Here is a 19,042-nt window from a genome sequence, read left to right as displayed (position 1 = left end):
CAATGTTCACATTTGGGCAAGATGACTTTAGCGAGATTGCCTATAAGACCTTCTCTAGCTAACCGAGTCATTCTATTTTGCCCTATATGGCCAAGTCTAGCATGCCATTTATATGAATCCAAATTATTAGATGTAGAAAGAAAATCAATAGACTCATTTATATTTGAATAATCCAAATTCAATATCATGAAACCTTCTTGAAGAAAGGATTGCCATAAAACACATGGCCCAAATAAAAGGAAACATAATTGTTTTCAAATACAATTCGAAAACCAAGTCTTAATAGAGTGACTACAGAAAGTAAGTTTCATCGGATTTTGAGAGCGTATAGCACATTGTGGAGAAAAAGAGTGCGGCCACCCCGCAAGTCCAGCTTGTAGGTACCAAGTCCCAGTACCTCCATGCTAGCTCCATTCCCCACCTTCATATTACGGCTCCCAATTGGAATCCGGCGATACTCCACAAATCTGACTCTGTCTCGTACTATGTGTTCAGTCGCTCCTGAATCAACAGTCCACACAGGATAGGAGTGAGCAACCATCACATGGCTAGTTACAAAAAAATGCGAGAAAAGTCAGAGCGTACCTTCTTCGGCTTAGTGCAGTCACGAGCGAAGTGACCATTATTTCCACAGTTGAAGCACTCTAATTTTGACTTGATCTTCTTGCGCTTGCCCCTTTTGCTGCGCTGAGAAGTTCCTGACACCTTCTTAATTTGTCCAGCAGCTACCCTATTCTTGGACTTCTTGCGCTTAGGCCTTGATGCCTTACGCGAACCAGAATCAGCCACATAGGCTGTATGATTGGGCTTAGCAGCCTCTAGGCGCTCAGACTCCAATTCCAAGTGACGCGAGACGTCATCAAAGTCTTTGATATTCTCGTTATGTGTCAAGTTCTGGATCATATTCTCCCAAGAATTCAGCAGTGATCTTATCACTGCCTGGACTTGCTGTTCATCAGTCAGGTTGTTTCCTGTCGACTTAAGTTCGTGAATCATGGTTGACATAGCCCTAAGATGCTGCTTCATCGTGTAGTCAGAGCGCATCTTGTAGGAGTCAAACCTCATGGTTAATCCACGCAACCTAGTGGCTAAAGTTCCACCAAACTTCAACTTTAAAGCTTCCCACATGCTTTGGGTAGTGTCATAGATCTCAAATTCACACATTAGATCATTGTGCATGCTGCTTAACATTATTATGCGCGCGCACCGACTTTTCTTAGCCCATTGAGTATAGGCTAATTAATCTATCTTGTGTTGTTCCGAGGTCCCTTCCCCTGGCTCAGTAAGGGAGTGAGATAAGGCCTCCAAGACCTCTTGCTCATCTAAGACATATTGGATCTTGCGATGCCAAATGTCGTAGTTCTCCCCATCCAATTTCTCCAATTTGTTTAAATCAGCAACTATATTCTTGAATGCCATTTCACTACAATACGAAAAGAATGAATATTACACATACACTTAAGAAATCTGCCGCGTCCATCCAAGCTAGAAAAAGAATAATTTAGACATGTCGCAAGATCGAAAAATCGCTAGGCTTCAGAATCATCTCTTGCACCACAATATCCAATTATTAAATTTCTAACATAATTCCCTTGCAAATTTAAAAAAAAAATGGAAGAATTAATCATCATAAATCTCAACTATACTCCCACTAACTTAAGTAGTCATCTAGCTATAGTCACATGTAAAGACATAACCTACTAAAATCGCAGTAACCTTTTGGGCCAGTCTACAATGACAGCTACTCCAACCACAGCAACTTGTTGGGCCAGTCTACAAAGATGGTGCATATAAGACCATTACAGTCCATTTTTCTTGTTCCATCAGTGCATTTACAGTTCTTACTGGGGCCACCATGATCTTTTGGTTATACAGTGCATTTACAGTTCTTACTGGGTTCACTGCAATTCTTTCAGCCTATCATTTACACTGACAATTCTAACTAAGACTACTTAGTGGGAATTTTTCTATTTTATCATTAAAGACTAATGTATAAACATTCAAGCCTAACATTCATAGATGATAAAATAATCACATATCCACATGTTCAATTCACATATACATGTAATCACATTTAATCTAAAAAATTAAATAAAAGATCACATGTACTATAACATAATGGAATAAAAAAAAAAACAACATGAATATAACCATATATTCACATGTAATCACATATAATCTAAAACATTAAATAAAAGATCACATGTAATATAACAATATATCTAAGCATATGTTAAATCATGCAAACAATATATATATATATATATATATATATTTTTAATAGAAACGAAATAAATGTATAATAAATACATTTAAAAACCCCACCTAAACCAAAGGTAAGTCGCAACCCAGTGGTGCACACTGCTTTTGACCGGTGGTCCTGGGTTCGAGTCCCAGGGGTGTCATTTTCATCCCCTTCTTTTTATTTTCTGTTTAAAAAAAATGGGCTTAAACAAGGTTGGGCTTCAAAATGGCCCAAACAATTTTTTTTTAATAAACACAGAAGCGCTGAACCAGCCCAGCCCAAATTTATTTGGTTTTTTAAAAAAAAACTAATGGGCCGTGAGGCCCAGGCCCATTGGATAGATCAGATGACCTAAGGTCATCTTCTACCTCCCGATGGCTACTGTTCACTTGAACAGTAGCCTTAACGCATTAGATTCGCAGACGCCGCTTGAGGCCACCACAAGCAGCCTTAGCTGCATCCTCTAGCGGAAAAACTAGGTGCTACCGCACCTCTGCGCTGGTGCACGTAGCACCTCGTTGGAGCTTGCTGCACCACGGTAGTGCGCGCAACACCTCGCTGGTGTGCACAGCACCTCCGTGGTGCGCGCTGCACCATCCTGGTGCGCGACGCATCACCTGGTGCTGCGCGTCGCACCTCTGTGGTGCTTGTAGTGCCATCCTGGTGCGCGCTGCACCATTGGGTTAGTGTGCGCAGCGCCTCGCGGTGGTGCGCGCAGCACCACTGCATGTTTACCAGATTTTTTTTTTTTTTAAAAGAAGGATAAAAAAAATGGCACCCAGATTTTCAAGAATATGCAAGAAAAAATATAAATTGGAAGCAACTGTAAAAGCTCTAATACCAATGTTAGAAAGCACAGCGGAAAAATACCTCAAGCTCAACTTATAAAATTGTTCCACAAGTTGCTTCAGATTGATAAATCTCCAATGTTTCCTCTTAGTGGTGAAGTGTACTACGTAGTATAAAACTAGAGTAACACTTAACAAATCCACAGCCTAAATATCTTATCAAGAGAGAACAAAAAGAGAGAGTTTTGTGTATTTCAGATCGTACCAAAAACCAATTGAGGAGGACTATATAGTCCTCCTCCACACGGCTGGCCTTAAAGGCCAGCCTTCAATTGCCATATTGAATGGCAGTAACGCATGGCTTAAAGCCATGCGTTATACTGCAGTTAAGGAGGGGGTCAGCTCCATGTGGGCACCCCTCCATCTAACATATATAATTAAATAGATAGTCTATCCTACCTACTGTAATATTCGAACATTACATTTAGACATTGAATAATCCAAAACATCTACTAAATACTTGCGTGTACCAACTTATTTTTACAAATATATAAACAAGGATGGGAATGAAAGATAAGCAAATAATACAAGTGGGAATAGTATCTGAATCCGCTAACACGATATATTTACCTGTGACAAATGTCAAAACCATTGGTGCAATGGAGAAAAGAAGGAACCAACAAGCCATTCAAAGAAGACTCGTACGCTTTTTAAAGAAGTTATAAGAGGGATAAGATGAATAAATAGGTGGATAAAGATAGTAGAAGTAGACAACATTAATGATAGTGCATTTGTAATAATAAATACTTTGAAAGCAGCACTTTTCCTCAAAACTGCAGGGCCTAAATGTGGGTCATCATCTCCACCAACGAAACCCCCAGGCATGGTAATTACCTGCTGCAAAGGTCACGGTTGTAATGAGTTCAGAAACTACCAAATGGGCTTGAGCCGCTTTATCCTCCTCTTCCGTCTTCTTCTCCTTCTCTCCTCTGCCCACTTCTTCTCCATCTTCTCAAATTCAACGTAGTCGACTTCTAATACTAGTCCAGAGTGCAGGAAATGAGCATTTTTCCCATCACCAAAATCAAAATCGTGCTTCTTCTATGAAATATTTATTGGGTTAAATTGTGAGTATTTCTTATTTTTCTTGTAAGGAGGGACCTTCATAGGAAGTGAGCTCGATTTCGAGGCCCAGCCAATGGTGGCGGGAACAAGGTCATTGAGTAGGTTTTGGGGGCCTACACGACTCTACATGGTAACCGCCCAATATATAGAATAGATAAGCAACCCAAGGAGTTGGGGTAATCCTTACATCTCCGGGATGAGTATCATATCAAATGAATGGGGTAATAAGGGCAACGAGAAGATCAGACCCAAAGGGATAATCGTCATTGGTATTTATCAATAATCTACTGTGCCTATATATGTGGCAGGAAAGTGACGAGTGCAGGTAACTTGCTCGTTGAATCATATTCTTAGTATTAGTACTTTAACATACCACTGACTTAGGCATCAGAGGTACCCCAGGCACACCGAGCCACCATCTCTATTTGTTGCAGGCATAGGGCTTTGGTAGATAGTGGAACACGTCCTTAACAATGACGTCATTTGTGGGATCCTAAAGGTATCATTCAGTTTCTCATCGGACTCCAATGTGATTTTCACATGCCAACCACTACATGCTCTCAAAGGACGACCGCATACATGGAGGCACGACTCACGAAAATCTAAGAGAAACTACTAAGGGTTATGGAAACCATGGAGGACTTATGGCGGGAGAATGAAGAGCTGAAACGACGTAATGTTGAACTTAGCGAAGCTATGCTACCAAATGTCGAAGAATTAGAAAAGAAAAAATTGAACGACTAGTTGCACAACCTCGTCAACAAATACGAAGAGATGGCAAGAAAGATGGGAGGGTCTTCCTCAGTCAAACAACTGTTGAACCGCACTGACCTTGTGATGCCTCACACGTCACCGCTTGGGATGTAACAGAGACTTGGAGTGTCAGGACATGCAACACATGATTACATATCTCCGTTCATGACAGTTAATATGCAATGCATTCTAGTATGCAAATAGCAATATGCAATAATCACAGCGGAAATAAGGGTAACAAAAATATTCAATGCTAGAATAAACTAAATATCCCAATGATTAATAAACCAAAAATAGGTACTTACTCACTTAAGAGGTTCACATAAGTGCAACGTAAAGTGGGAGATAGAATCTCCGTAACACAAAAAACTACATAATTAGATAAACTCTCTCATCCGCTCTTTAGTATATAGAGTCAATGTTATGAATGTTAATATCAGGTCTAGCCTCTTTTCTAGATTGGGCTCATCCTCAACCATCTGAAGCCAGTGATACATCCTACTCGTCATAAGCTGGTCTTGGCACAACTTCTACCATTTCGGGGAATGGTAGTGGGTCCAGAAATGTGAGATTTACTTAAATCTCAGTAAGTTAAACAACCAACTTGCATAGAAATAAAGTATGCATGATTAATGATAAACATGAGATGCATGATAGAAAAATCCGTATTTGTCTCCCATCCAGATTCCTCAATATCTTTCAGAAAAAATTTAATGCACATTTTTCTTTTAAAGAACATTTTTTTTCACTTCATCTTTTCAAAGACATGACATTCCATCGTTATGAAAGACATCAATAACATAATGTATGGTATTGTCATAGCTCCCGTATATGCACTATGAGTACCTGTCGGTGACCGTAGTAAAACTAATATTGAGTCTTTGTCTGCAGACATCGTAACCCAATGCATTGCATCATAACATATCATCATAACGTATGCAGCCACCAGCATTAGGTGCCATAAATGGCTTCGCTTCGATATTCTTTAGAAAGAATCCATTCAAAACCAGCTGACGGTTCTTTGTCAACCCAAGGGTTATCACTCCATTCTTACTTACTCTAGGGTGGACATAAAAGTTCCACTAGAATAATTCCTCATCTTAGGCTTTGGTGTCGTGACAAAATTCATTTTCATGCAATGCTTAAAAAATATATTTCATGACATGTGCTTATATAGTAAGCTTTCATGAAAAATGACATTTATATGCAATATGTTAAAATAATGCTGTATCAAGCAAGTAATCGAATGCGTAATGCTGTATCATATGATGTTTCATGCTCAAAATGATATTTAATATGAATGAGACGCTTATACAATAATCATAAATGAATTAAATAATAATAAGTTACAAACTAACTTACAAACTCTCCGAGTACTTAGGAATTAGGTTCGGCTGTAATAATAGTTATTCTAAGTTAAAAATTGCATATCTAAGAAAAATATTCATAATCAAAATGGTTCAAACAATATTTACAAAATTACCCCTACAATTTTTCGAAATTGCCATTTAGGCCCTAAACTTTTACTATTTGCAATTTGTCCCCACATTTCACCAAATTTTACAAAACTCATATTTTCTATGCCAAAACCACCCAACCCGTAGCATGCAATTTGGTGACCATTTTTGTGATTTCAAGCCGATAGCTTTTTTTTTTTTTTAATTATATATATATATGAAAGACCAGGTAGCCACATGTCTAATAGTGGTCCCGTCCCAAGTTTATTAAAGAAGCCCTTACTTGTGACGGAGGAATACCGTGGAACAAGAATAACATTTGGGAGATTACATCTAAATCACTCCCAAACACAAACCACAAAACAAGAAAAACAAACCTGCAAGATGCAAACGAGCCACAAATCTGCACCACCAAAATGACACAACATCGATACTAAATACGAATGTAAGCTAAACCCAATTTGTCCAGTCTAGCAAGGCCTCTAATATCAAGAGGAAGACTGTGAACATTCGGGTAAAACATATCCACACCCTGTGCTCCCTCTTTTGCTAAGGAGTCCGCCACTGAGTTTCCTTCCCTGAAGCAATGGTTATACTCAACTATCACCTCAAGATGGTCAACAATATGGTCCTAAAAATCCCACAAATACCAAAGGGAGCAATGTATGTAAATTTATGTAATTAACCCAGGAAACAACCACCTGAGAGTCATAATCAATATCAACCTCCTCCAACCGGCAATTCTGCAGAGACGAAGCCCTTCAAGCAAGGCAAGGAGCTCAACCTCTGTATTGGTGCATGGCCCAAAAGGTTTAGAGAAAGCAAAAATAATTTTACCATCCCTGTCACGGAGCACTCCACCCCCACCTCAATTTGACATGGTCATGGGCCGGTTTGGACCACCAAACCACTCTTTCACTTTTATGCTTAGGAAAGACAAGGGGAATTTCAAGACGAGCTAGAAGCCTAGAATCCCTGGTACTCAGCTTAGCAACTTTGGAGATACTGTCCATCACCACATGCACCCAAAATTTAATCGAGTGCCAAACTTCATTCATAGACTCTCTCCTATTTTCCATTCGGGCCGTACATCTACATTGCCACAATCTCCATACAACAATGGACGGAAGTAAGCCGGTGAGGATCCCTACTTGACGCGTAGCATGTCGAAACCAAGCTAAAATACATTCCTTCCAATTTTGAATAGCCACAAACGAAAGCCCCATCTCGACGGACACTTTCCTCCAAAGGGCACTAGCAAAATCTCCACTACCTAGGACATGATTAATTCAAGCCTATAGCTTCTATACGTGCATGTGTGATAAAAAAACCATCAAGTATAAACCCATAAATATGATCTTGGGACATGTTTACAACTTATATTTATACCAAACGAGTTCATTTCAACACTTAGGCATTGAATAACATCAAATCATCCAAAGACCTTCAAGCTGTGTATATGCATGATGTTTCTAACTTCTCTTTGTCAATGCAAGTTTTAAAGCCTAAATGGATCATGCATTTCAATGCCTAACATGATGATAACTGGTTTCTAAAGGTTCATAAGGTCATCCTTGAGAAAATAGATTATGAGCACTAAAAAGGTCTTCTAATAATTCAACTAAACCCAAAGTGTAAACTCTTTTTCCAACTCAAGCTCCAAAAATGTTATTTCTCTAAAATATCTAAACTTCTACTGATCTAAGGTAATGGCCACTAGGGTCAAGGCCTAAGGTGATTTTAAGTGGGGGTGTTACAGACCTACCTTATAGTGCGGAAGTGATGGTCGTTCCGCTTCCACTGAAATTAAAGGTACCACAAATCGAGATGTACAACGGATCCTGGGACCCCATTGACAACCTGGAGAACTTCAAAGCACACATGACGGTTTTCCTTGAGAGATAGCTTGCAGGGCTTTCCGTTAGGGTTGAGCACCAACAGTTTCAGAGTTAGAGTTTCGTACCTCCGACTCCGACTCCGACTTTGTCGAAGGTTGAATCTGACCCCCGACTCCAACTCTGACTTGTCAGAGTGGATTTAGATTTGGGCTTTCTTTCTTAGCCCATTTGAAATTTCAATTTGGGATTTTTACTAGTACATATTATTATACTTTAGTTATTATACATTAGTATTATATGTTATTATATATTAGTTATTGCACATTTGCATGACATGTTATTATATATTAGTATTACATGTTATTATTATTATACATTACTAGTACATATTTATTATTATTATACTTTAGTTATTGTGCATTAGTATTACATGTTATTATAAACTTATACACTAGTATTACATAGTGTATGATATTTACATATACTAAACTATTATTAGTCAATTTAGTTTACTTATATTATAGTATAAGTATATTATTTAATAATAATAACTTACTCATACTAGTATATTATTGAATTTAACTAACTATATAAGTTATAGTTATATAAAATATATATGATTAATATATAAAAAAATATATTTTTATAAAATATGTATAATATCAGAGTCAGAGTCGGAGGGTAAAATTAGAGTCGGAGAGAAACGGAGTTGGATTTTTAGATTTTTGCTTAGCTCTTGTTTCCATTAACTTTAATGGGCGTGGCAAGAGGCTGCCTAAGTAATTCCTAACATAGTTCATGGCGAGCAGAAGACGTCGACGGCTCGCATCATACCTCTTGACCATCAAGTAGAAAGAGGAGGAAAGCCTAAAAATGTATCTCACCCAATTCAATTAAGAGAGGTTGACTACCGACGACCAAGACGAAAAGATCACATTGGTGGTTTTACTGGGAGGCATATGGCGCACGAGTCCATTCATGGCTGAATTGGCAAGGAAGATCCCATCAACCTTGAGAGAATTTATGGACAGAGTTGACGGTTTCTTCAATGCTGAAGACACACTACAGGCCTTCACTGAGCCAAGAAAAGGAGAGATGAAGTCTGACAGAAAGAATAGGGTTGGAGATAGGAGGACTAGGGTACCCAGCCCCCCCCCCCCCAACGCAACCAAGGTTCCCGGCTCATTCATAAAAACTTGAAAGTACAGGAGAAACAGAGTTCTTCGAAAAGGGAACCAACCCAGACCAAGACTAGACAACGTTTTTGCAAGTATCAGACGGACACCCACTAGACAAAAGATTGCACCACAAGGAAAAGGAGGGTCACCGAGTTGGCGGGCACATGAGAACTTGAGCAGATTGTCGCAGAATGCGAAAAGCAGAAGTGGTAGCTTGAGTGGATGCAATCCTTGGCAGAGCAACAATTTGGAAAGGCGACGACCAGCAAGAGAAGATGGGTGCAACCTCCGTCACCGGAGTAACAGTCATACTGACATGCCTCTAGGAGAGATTCGTACCCTAGCAAGTGGGTTGCCGGGGTCGGCACTTCTGTCTCTAGTAGAAGGGCACACACATGTAGGGTGAGATATGAGGAAATCTATGTGATAAACAGGCCGCCCAAGCATCTACGACTCACTCACACAACAACTATCTCCTTTGGGGAAGAAGTCTTATACTCGCACGACGATGCATTACCCTCCTGGTCGCCAACTATACCACCAGGCGAATTCTAGTTGACGATAGGAAAAGGGGCATGCACAACCACCATGATGAATGATTTCTTGATAGTTAAGGCCCCATCATCTTACAACGCCATATTAGGGCGGCCAACCCTAAATAGCCTTTAGATGAAGTTTTCGAAAGAGGCAAGAGTAGAGGAGGTATGGGGCATACAAGCCTTAGCCCAAGAATGCTAAGTACAGGAGTTGAAGTCAAGGGGATTTGACGTTCGCACGCCGAGGACCAGGCTTAGAATAAACTGCCTTGCCCCAGTTCTTCTTGACCAGGGCGTGGAGGTGTGGGATGAACAAAACTTACAGTAGGCAGAAGTAAACAAGCCATTGGAATTAGTAACGTTATACCCAGGGTGGCTAGGCACAACAACGGGGGTGGGGACACGCCTCCCCCTAGACATTCGAGAGGCTATGAAGCAACTACTAATAGAGCACAAGGATGTGTTTGCATGGAGTCACAAAGACATGCCTGGAATCGACAACGCGATCATCGAGCATAGATTGTGCATTGACCCTTCGTGCAAGAAAGTCTGATAGAAGAGGAGATCATTTGGCGTGGAGAAGTACGTGGCCATAGCTGTAGAAATGGACTGCCTCCTTGCTGCGGGCTTTATCCGAGAAGCCCACTACCCCAAATGACTGTCCAACATCGTCTTTGTTAAGCAAGCGAATGAGAAATGGAGAATGTGTGTGGACTTTATAAACTTGAACAAAGCCTGCTCGAAAGACAGTTTCCCGCTACCACAGGTCAATTTTATAGTTGACTCCACGGCAGGACACCACATACAACCAGATTCGCATCAACCTAGTAGACGAAGAGAAGACATGATTCATCACAGATAGATGGCTTTACTGCTACCAAGACATGCCTTTGGGTTTAAAGAATGTTGGGGCAACCTATCAAAGATTGGTAAACTGAATATTCAAGAAGCAGATCGGGCGGACCATGGAGGTATACATCGATGACTTGCTAGTGAAGAGCAAAGAGCCTGCCTAGCATCTAATAGACCTAAGCGAATCTTTCGCAGTAATCTACTAGTATTGAATGAATCTAAATCTGGCAAAATGTGCATTCAGCGTGGACTCAGGAAAGTTTTTAGGTCTCATCGTGCCAAAGAGAGGGATTGAAGCCAACATTGAAAAGATATACACCATCATAAACATGAAACCGCCACGGAACATAAGCGAGACTCAACGAATGGCAGGAAGGGTAGCAGCTCTAAACAAATTTGTGTCTAGATCTATAGATAAATGTCTTCCTTTCTTTAGGGTCCTACATAATGTGTACCCATGGAACGAGGAATGTGGCCACGCGTTCCAAGAGTTGAAGCGGGCTCTGTCCAACCCTCTATTGTTAAAGCAGCCCGAGCCAAGAGATATCCTATATGTGTATTTAGCAGTATCGCCCCAGTCCGTATCCACGACCCCGGTCAAAGAGAAAGGAGTCGTCCAAACCAGAATATTATACCAGTGCACACTACAAGGCGCGGAGGCTCAATATCCATGAATGGCGATGCTACATTCACCTTAGTGGTAGTCGCTAGAAGATTGCGACCTTACTTCCAGGCCGATCCCATTAAATACTCATAAAGCACCCCCTTAGGAGGATAGTATAAAAGCCTGATAATTCAGGTAGACTGGTCAATTGGTTGATCGAGCTCAATGAGTTGGACATCGACTATATACGAAAAGGTGCGATGAAAGGACAAGTCTTGGCAGATTTGATTGCCGAGCTCAGTAGTTGCCCGTAGGAGGCGGCAACCACGCTCGTTAGGAAATCGTGGTAAATCTTTGTCGATGGCTCCTCTTGTCGTGCTAGAGGGGGAATAAGGGTCCATATAATCGACGAAGGAGGCCGAGAGTACCATTACATGGCAAAACTCCAATTCAAGACGACCAATAACAAAGTTGAATGTGAGGCACTAATAGTAGGACTTTCTGTTGAGAGGGCATTAGGGGCTACCGAGGTTGAAATAAAGACGGATTCCTAAGTAGTCGTTAATCAAATAGTGGGAGCATATGCTGCTATAGGTGAAAAGTTGAAGTATTTGAACCAAGTTTGGGAGAGTCGCAACTGATTCTCATACTTCGATATTATGCAAATACCTAGAGAAAGCATTGCTATAGCAGACATGCTGGCAAGGGCAGCCTCAAGAATGGACGAGTCTATCCTGCCATGGGAAGTGGAGAAGAAAGTGATTAAGGTTCCATCAATTGGTGGAGAAGTTAATGGAGTGGATCTTAGAGAGCCTGATTGGGCCAAGGAGATAGAGAAGTACTTGGATACAGGTGAACTCCTAGTCGACAAAGAAGTGGCAGGGAAAGTCAAAAGGAGGGTGGTGCAGTTTACTAAGGTGGATGGTATACTCTATAGGTAGGGCTTTACCGCCCCACTACTAAGATGCATCTCGTCCCAGGAAGCCCAATATGTCTTAGCAGAAATACACAATGTAGTGTACGGGAATCACTGAGGAGGAAAGGCCTTAGCCAGAGAGGTCATAAGGGAGGATACTACTGACCTAATGCCCTCAAGGACATCAAAGAGTTTTTAAAAAAGTACGTTAAGTGCCAGGTGTTTGCTCTAACATTGTCCCACAGAAGAGCTACCCTCCATTACCGCCCCATGGTCGTTCGCCTAGTGGGGAATTGACCTCGCAGGGCCCTTCGCCTGGGAGGGGAGGAGTGAAGTTCATAATCATCGCAGAGCCCTTAACGACCATCACCGCAAGAGGCGTCACTAGATTTCTATGGAAAAATTTCATCTGCTGATTTGGGATTCCCCAAAGCATCATCTCAAACAACGGACAATAGTTTGACTCGAAGCACTATTGGGAGTGGTGCGCAGAGCTAAGGATTAAGGTCAAGTACTCATCCCTAGGACACCCTCAAGCTAATGGACAGGCTGAGGCCACAAAGAAAGTTGTTCGTTTAAAAATATATCTGTAAGTGCACAGAATCGTAACAAGTAGTAAAGTATTTTAAAGAAAACAGTTATCGAACCCACAAGGAATAATTATGCTATTGAGTATTGAAATTGACTAAATTAATTACTCTTTGGAAAACTGAATTTTGAAAAGTGGATTATCAAAATTAAACGGAAGAAAAGAACATTAAAATTAAGATTTTAAAAATAATGAGAGTAGATCTAGAACGTTTGACTTCACCTAGCAAATCTCACACAATTTATTCTTTCTTATTATAAAATCCCAATTATCCCAAGTTAATGATAAAAATCTTTTAACTATGTAATATTTTCTCTCGAACAATACGAAAAATATCTTCAACTAATAACTCTATATCTCTATGTGAATTTAACTAATTGGAGACTCGTTAAATTTTTTAGATTTTTCTTGAAAATCATACTAGTCGCGGTAAAGCATCTCTGCTTTCGCTCAACTAATGATGTTTAATCATATAACTTTAATCACAAATCACCTCTCGGTCTCATTGTAATTTAATAAATCGAATAATAATTAGCTAGAAAATTGCAAGCATCAAGAACAAGAAATAAACACTTAATCATGAAAATATTGAAAATAAAATAACTGAATATAAATTGTGTGTTCAGTGCTAGGCTACATCAAAGCTCTAGAAAATAGAAATAGTTCATAATGAAATCAAAAAGAATAAAGAATAAAACTAGTGTTCTTTGTTGAAGTCGGTTGATGAAGCATTCGGCTCTTGCCTCTGCCTTCCAGTTCCACATTCTCCAAAGAACACTTCAAAAATAAAAACTGGAACTCTAACCATAAACTCTCTAAAACTTAAAACTCACAACTCTGAGTTAGAACTTGAACCCCTATTCATCCCACAAGTCGAGATTAAATAGATATTGAAATTCAAATCTAGAAACAAGATAACTGCGGCTATAATCTACCTTAAAAATCTGAAAAATAATTTCTAAAGATAGGTGTTATCAAAAAAGAAAATTATCCCAAAAATAACGAGATTATCTAAAATGGAAGATTCAGTGATATGCGACTTGAATTGCGGATTCAGGAGGATTTGGTCGCTAATAGATTGATTTTGGAACTCAGATTTGGTGGTCAGCAACAGATTGATCCTGGTCAGGAGGAATCATCTATCGGGTAGATGCCATGTGCGCTGAATATAACGGGCGTGGAGGTCACAAATGAACGGGCGTGGAGGTTACAAAGACCACATGGCCCTCTTCTCACCTACCGAGTAGAAAGACTCCTGACCGGGATGAAAGACTCATCTTGCATTTTCTTGTTGCGCCTTCTGGTCGCGAGTCTCATTGCCTATCGAGAGGTAAGTCTTCTCACCTTTGGGCGAGAGAAATCTCTTTGCTACCCACGGGACAAGGCTCCTCACTCAAATCTCATCGGCTTTCTTCAAATCTTGCTGCCTCTTATCGGTCTGGATCTTCTCTTCTTTTGTACCAAAATGCTCTCATTTTGCACTAAATCTTCTCATTCCTTCAAATCCAAGAAAATAAATAAAAATATGAAGAAATAAAATAAAACCAATAGTATTGAAGGGAAAATGACACTGTTCATAAATAAAAATTTGATAAAAATCACATAAAAATAACACTTATCAAAAGCCTTGATAGAGATATTAATGAAAAAGCTCACGATCAAAAAAAGAGAATGGGTGGAAGAGCTTCCTAGGATGCTGTGGGTTTACAGAACTACAATAAAGACCTCAATTGGAGAAACAGCCATCGCTCTTGCATATGAGAGTGAGGCAGTGTCCCCTAGTAGAGGTTGGGTTACTGTAACACCCTTCACCCCACAATTAAGAAAGACGTCATTTTTTTTTTATAAAATCACAGAAATCGAAGTGCTACTACTGAACCTTGACTTAAAAATATTTTCTTTTATTATGAATGGAGCTTAGGTACAAAAATTCTATAAATAAAATCATTTGTTATTACAATACTGAGATCATAAGAAAGAGTATGCGGAAGCATTTATTAAAATTTCTCAAAACTCGTGCCATAAATATCATAACTTAAAATCTCTGCATATGATTCAAGCCACTGTCACACCTCTCTGGACTAAGTCTCATCCTGCAACTCTAGCTTCATAAATATTCTGATCTGGGGTAGTTTAAAAACATAAAAACAAACTAAAATGAGTTAATGACTCGGTAATAAATCCATCATAACGTAAACATACTTAACATAAGATTTTTCATAAAATATTTTATGCTAAGAACTTAAAATCATGATCATTCATAGGTATGAGTATGATATGCATGACTTAATTTGGCTTATTTGACTTATCATACTGGCATACACACTTAACTCTATATGTAAGGTTGTACAGTGGCCTTACATCCCGCAACCGTAAGAAGAGTCGCTAATAATATTCTAACATACGATGATGGATCACGTTTAGATCTGTGGCTTGCACATACACCCATAAATCCTATTGGTATCAAACTGACCATGTATAAGAATCACTACAAAAACGTAAATTGATCCAAAAAAAAACCAAAAACATAAAGTCCTTATCCTATGTTTGGTTTCTAGGAAAACGGGGTAAGGCAACGGAATTCAGAATCTGATATTTCCTCATGTCGCTGTTTTTCCAAAAGAATGTGACGTTCAACTCAACCCAGCGGAACGTTTGTAACGGTCTCATCCAAGTAGAGAGTTTTTCAAGTTCCGGAGTTTACAGATAAACTGGGAAAATTCACCAAGATTCAGGGTTCCTTTTTCCATTTTCCTACACTTTCTCAGTTATCAAACAGAGTATAAGAATCTAGAAAGAGAAAAAAGGAATTTCTAGAGAAGAAAACTAGAAGCTAGATCCAATACGACCTTTTATTATTTGGCGCTTTTATGCTTATCATTTGGGAATTGAGAAGTGCTTCAGAAATCCCCTGAGAATTTAAAATAATTGCTAAAATGCCCGTATTTAAAAAATAATGGAAAAATTTAGAAGTCCGACCTGCCGGATTCGAACCAGCGACCTAAGGATTAGCTGTGGTAATTTACCGACTACAGTCCTCCGCTCTACCAACTGAGCTAAGGTCGGGTTCTGAAAATATTACATCCTATGTTTCTATTCTTTTAGTTTAGATGTTACCTTATTGAATTATCCTACGAATTTGTCAATTTCACTTGAAAATGAATAATATCTATTTTTTTTTTACAATTACTATATAAAATGAATAATTTATTTATTTATCAATTAAATAGATATTAAAATGAATAAAATCTATTTACCACAAAATTAAAGCAAAAAAAAAAAAAATCTAAGAGTTATGTTATATGTTATATATGTTCACATTCCATTCGAATCACACTATATTAATATGGTATTGTCCACCACCTCTTAAATCAGATTTTACTTTTAAAATAAAAAAGCTCAATGGTGGATAAATAATGTGACATCATCACGACAAAATAAAAGTGCGATGAGGATTTAGTATGAAATCTCCTAGATTTTCTACTCGGACTTTGTAATCTAAAATGTGAGATATAAATATCAAAGACTTGTGGTCTGATTGACATAATTACCTCCAACCTCCAAAATATAGGTATGGAGTTCGAAACCCCCCTTTCTCCAAGTGTATCAAAAAAAATGTGAGATATAAATGCATTTAAATGGATCGATCTCATAATATTTACCAGTACAACAAATATGAGCGAATGATCGCTCTAACAACTTAGCCTTCTAAGTATCTTCCGATAGCTAGAAACACTCTAATATTGTAGGTGAGAACCATTTAACCCCTTAGTACTATTTATAGACTTCTGACCATAAAAAAATCTAATACTTTTAAGTCTGACTATAATTAGATATATAAAGTTTTAATCCTATTTCTCATGAGTTTTCTTATCCCATTATAACTCATCTATTAACTGATAAGTTTTGAACTATTCCAAATTCTAATAAGATGGGTGTGTGGGATACATTTAAATAAAACTCTTACATGGAGACCCTCTACAAATCCAGACTCGTGATCCAACCCCTACCCATTTTGTCATAAAATGGATGGACTTTGTACAAAAGTGAAAGGAATAATTGATCTAAAAATGCTCTAACCACTGTATTCATTAGAATACATTTCCCAGAAGTTAAAAGAGGGGACTTTTTCATTCAAAATAGATTCCTAACAATATTTTCTAATTGTACAATGTTTTCCAATGGAAACCTCAAGCTAGCATACAAATTTTCTTGTTTGCTTGCGTATGATGAATCTTCCATTTTGCTTGGTACAACGAAGTGGAAACTACTTGATCTTTGTCAATTTTCACATCCTTTTGATGTCTCCCCTGATGGGAGGAGCTTTATAATATGCTGGAATGGTTGTCGGAAGGAAAAACCTACCTCACACCTTTTGCCTTTATGATGGGAAATATTGTGCCAGACGCACATGGGTAAAAATAAAGTTGATCAAAATAGAGATTATAAGAGAAACAGAATTATGATAGGAACTGACTAGGTTCTTGTCATTTGGTTTCTTTCTTTGTTAAACATTAAACAAGTTTTGAGAATGAGAGATGTGAATGTGTCTTTTCGGTAAATGCCATCCAAATAAGGTCATTGATATTGACCGCAACAAGAAGTGTACAGTAAACACATATGAAGACAGAGAAAAGGTTCAAGCATGAACTAGTGTAAACTTTTAATTTACACCAGTCAATAAGATGCAGACACGTAATAGACTCACATAATTTACTGTGGGTGCGCGTTGAGAGCATTTTTCTTTATTTCTTTCTCATTCTCCAGAAGCTTCCCTTTCACTCTTGGTCTCTCTCTCATCAGCACAAATCCTGTCCCTCTCTCTCGTGCGCGCGCGGGCACACACACACTCTCTCTCTCAAACAAATCCAATTCTTCTTCCACTCTCTCTCTCTCGCTGACTTTGTTCATAGGTAAAGAAGTCGATGAGGTCGCGAGTCTCTCGCAGACTCTCTCTCTCATTCTTGTAGACTTCTCTCATGCTCTCTCTTTCTATCCAACGGAAGCAGTGGCCAAGATCTATTCTCAACAGGTTGCAAGTCAAGACTCTACCACCTGCAGATGAAATAGGAGTGAATTTTCAAGATGAACCATTGATTTTCCTCTTTGAAATAGAAATCGTCAAATCTAGGTTGATGATTCTCAACCTTCTTCTTAATAGGTTGTGAACTCGTCGATTTCTCTCTTCTTAATTTAGAACCCATCTCCTTAATTAATTTCCGTAAGTGGTTTAATACTCGGTTATGGTTAATTTTAATACACTTTAACGTTTTCTGAAAACTCAATTTGGTTTCTGGAACCCATCTCCCTGATTAACTCTCTCTCTCTCTCTCTCTCTCTCTCTCTCTGTGTTTGTTTAGTTTGAATGGAAATGGGGTCTGTGGAACCGACGTTGAAGACTAATTTTAGGAAGGAAATGACTGTAAAATGAAATCCCACAAGTAGTTTTCAAGGATTTGATGCCTAGGAATGGACAAAATGGCATGGGTTGCGACAGTTTTTCTGTGGACAAACTCCTAGACTTGTCTAATGAAGATGGGTTTGTAAAGGAAGAGCCAAGAAGAAGAGAAAGAAGATAAGGGCTTTGTCTCAGTTTCCCATCAGCAGGACCACCAAAATTCCAAATTCCAATACCAGCATCACTTTCTCTACCAAAGACGAGTTTGGCTCCGAACTCAACGTTCCAACTTTCATTTTCCTGAATTTTGCACTCCTTACCCATCCGAAAGTTTAACAAAAAAGTCTAAGAACGGAAGGCTAGAACTGGAGCCAATAAAGCCTTATTTTATTTTTCCTTCTCATATTATCCATTCCTATTTTGAGGGGGGAGAGAGAGAGAGGCGAAATGGGTGAGGAGAGGGGAGAAAGGTATCGGGAGAGAGAAGGTCTCTACCAAAAGTCCGATTGGGTGGTGTGAAAGGTGTAAATACACCAAATCCTACTGCCAGCCGCTCCCATGAAGACAATAAGACCCAACATAAGTTAGAGGAAATATGAGTTAGTTGGGTTGTGGTCTCCAGCTAACTTTTTTAATTTATTGAATGAACCAAGTTGTGAAACCTCTATCTTGTAATTGTAAATTTTGAGCCTACTCGTACAAGTGTAGATTCCTCCGATCTCTATATTTTGAATCATTCTGCAACACGTACTTGTCATTCATG

General features: G+C 38.9%; 1 non-coding gene across 1 annotated transcript; it reads right to left on the bottom strand.

The window, feature by feature from the left end:
• Positions 1-15,854: 15,854 nt before the first annotated feature.
• TRNAY-GUA lies at positions 15,855-15,947 on the bottom strand. Its single transcript has 2 exons — positions 15,911-15,947; positions 15,855-15,890 (listed from the first exon to the last, which is right to left on the bottom strand). It is a non-coding gene; the product is annotated as a tRNA-Tyr (tRNA).
• Between the last annotated feature and the right edge of the window lie 3,095 nt (positions 15,948-19,042).

The sequence above is a fragment of the Juglans microcarpa x Juglans regia genome, chromosome 1D (assembly GCF_004785595.1).
Source record: "Juglans microcarpa x Juglans regia isolate MS1-56 chromosome 1D, Jm3101_v1.0, whole genome shotgun sequence".
Lineage (NCBI taxonomy): Eukaryota > Viridiplantae > Streptophyta > Magnoliopsida > Fagales > Juglandaceae > Juglans > Juglans microcarpa x Juglans regia.
This window is presented reverse-complemented; position numbering and strand designations above follow the sequence as displayed.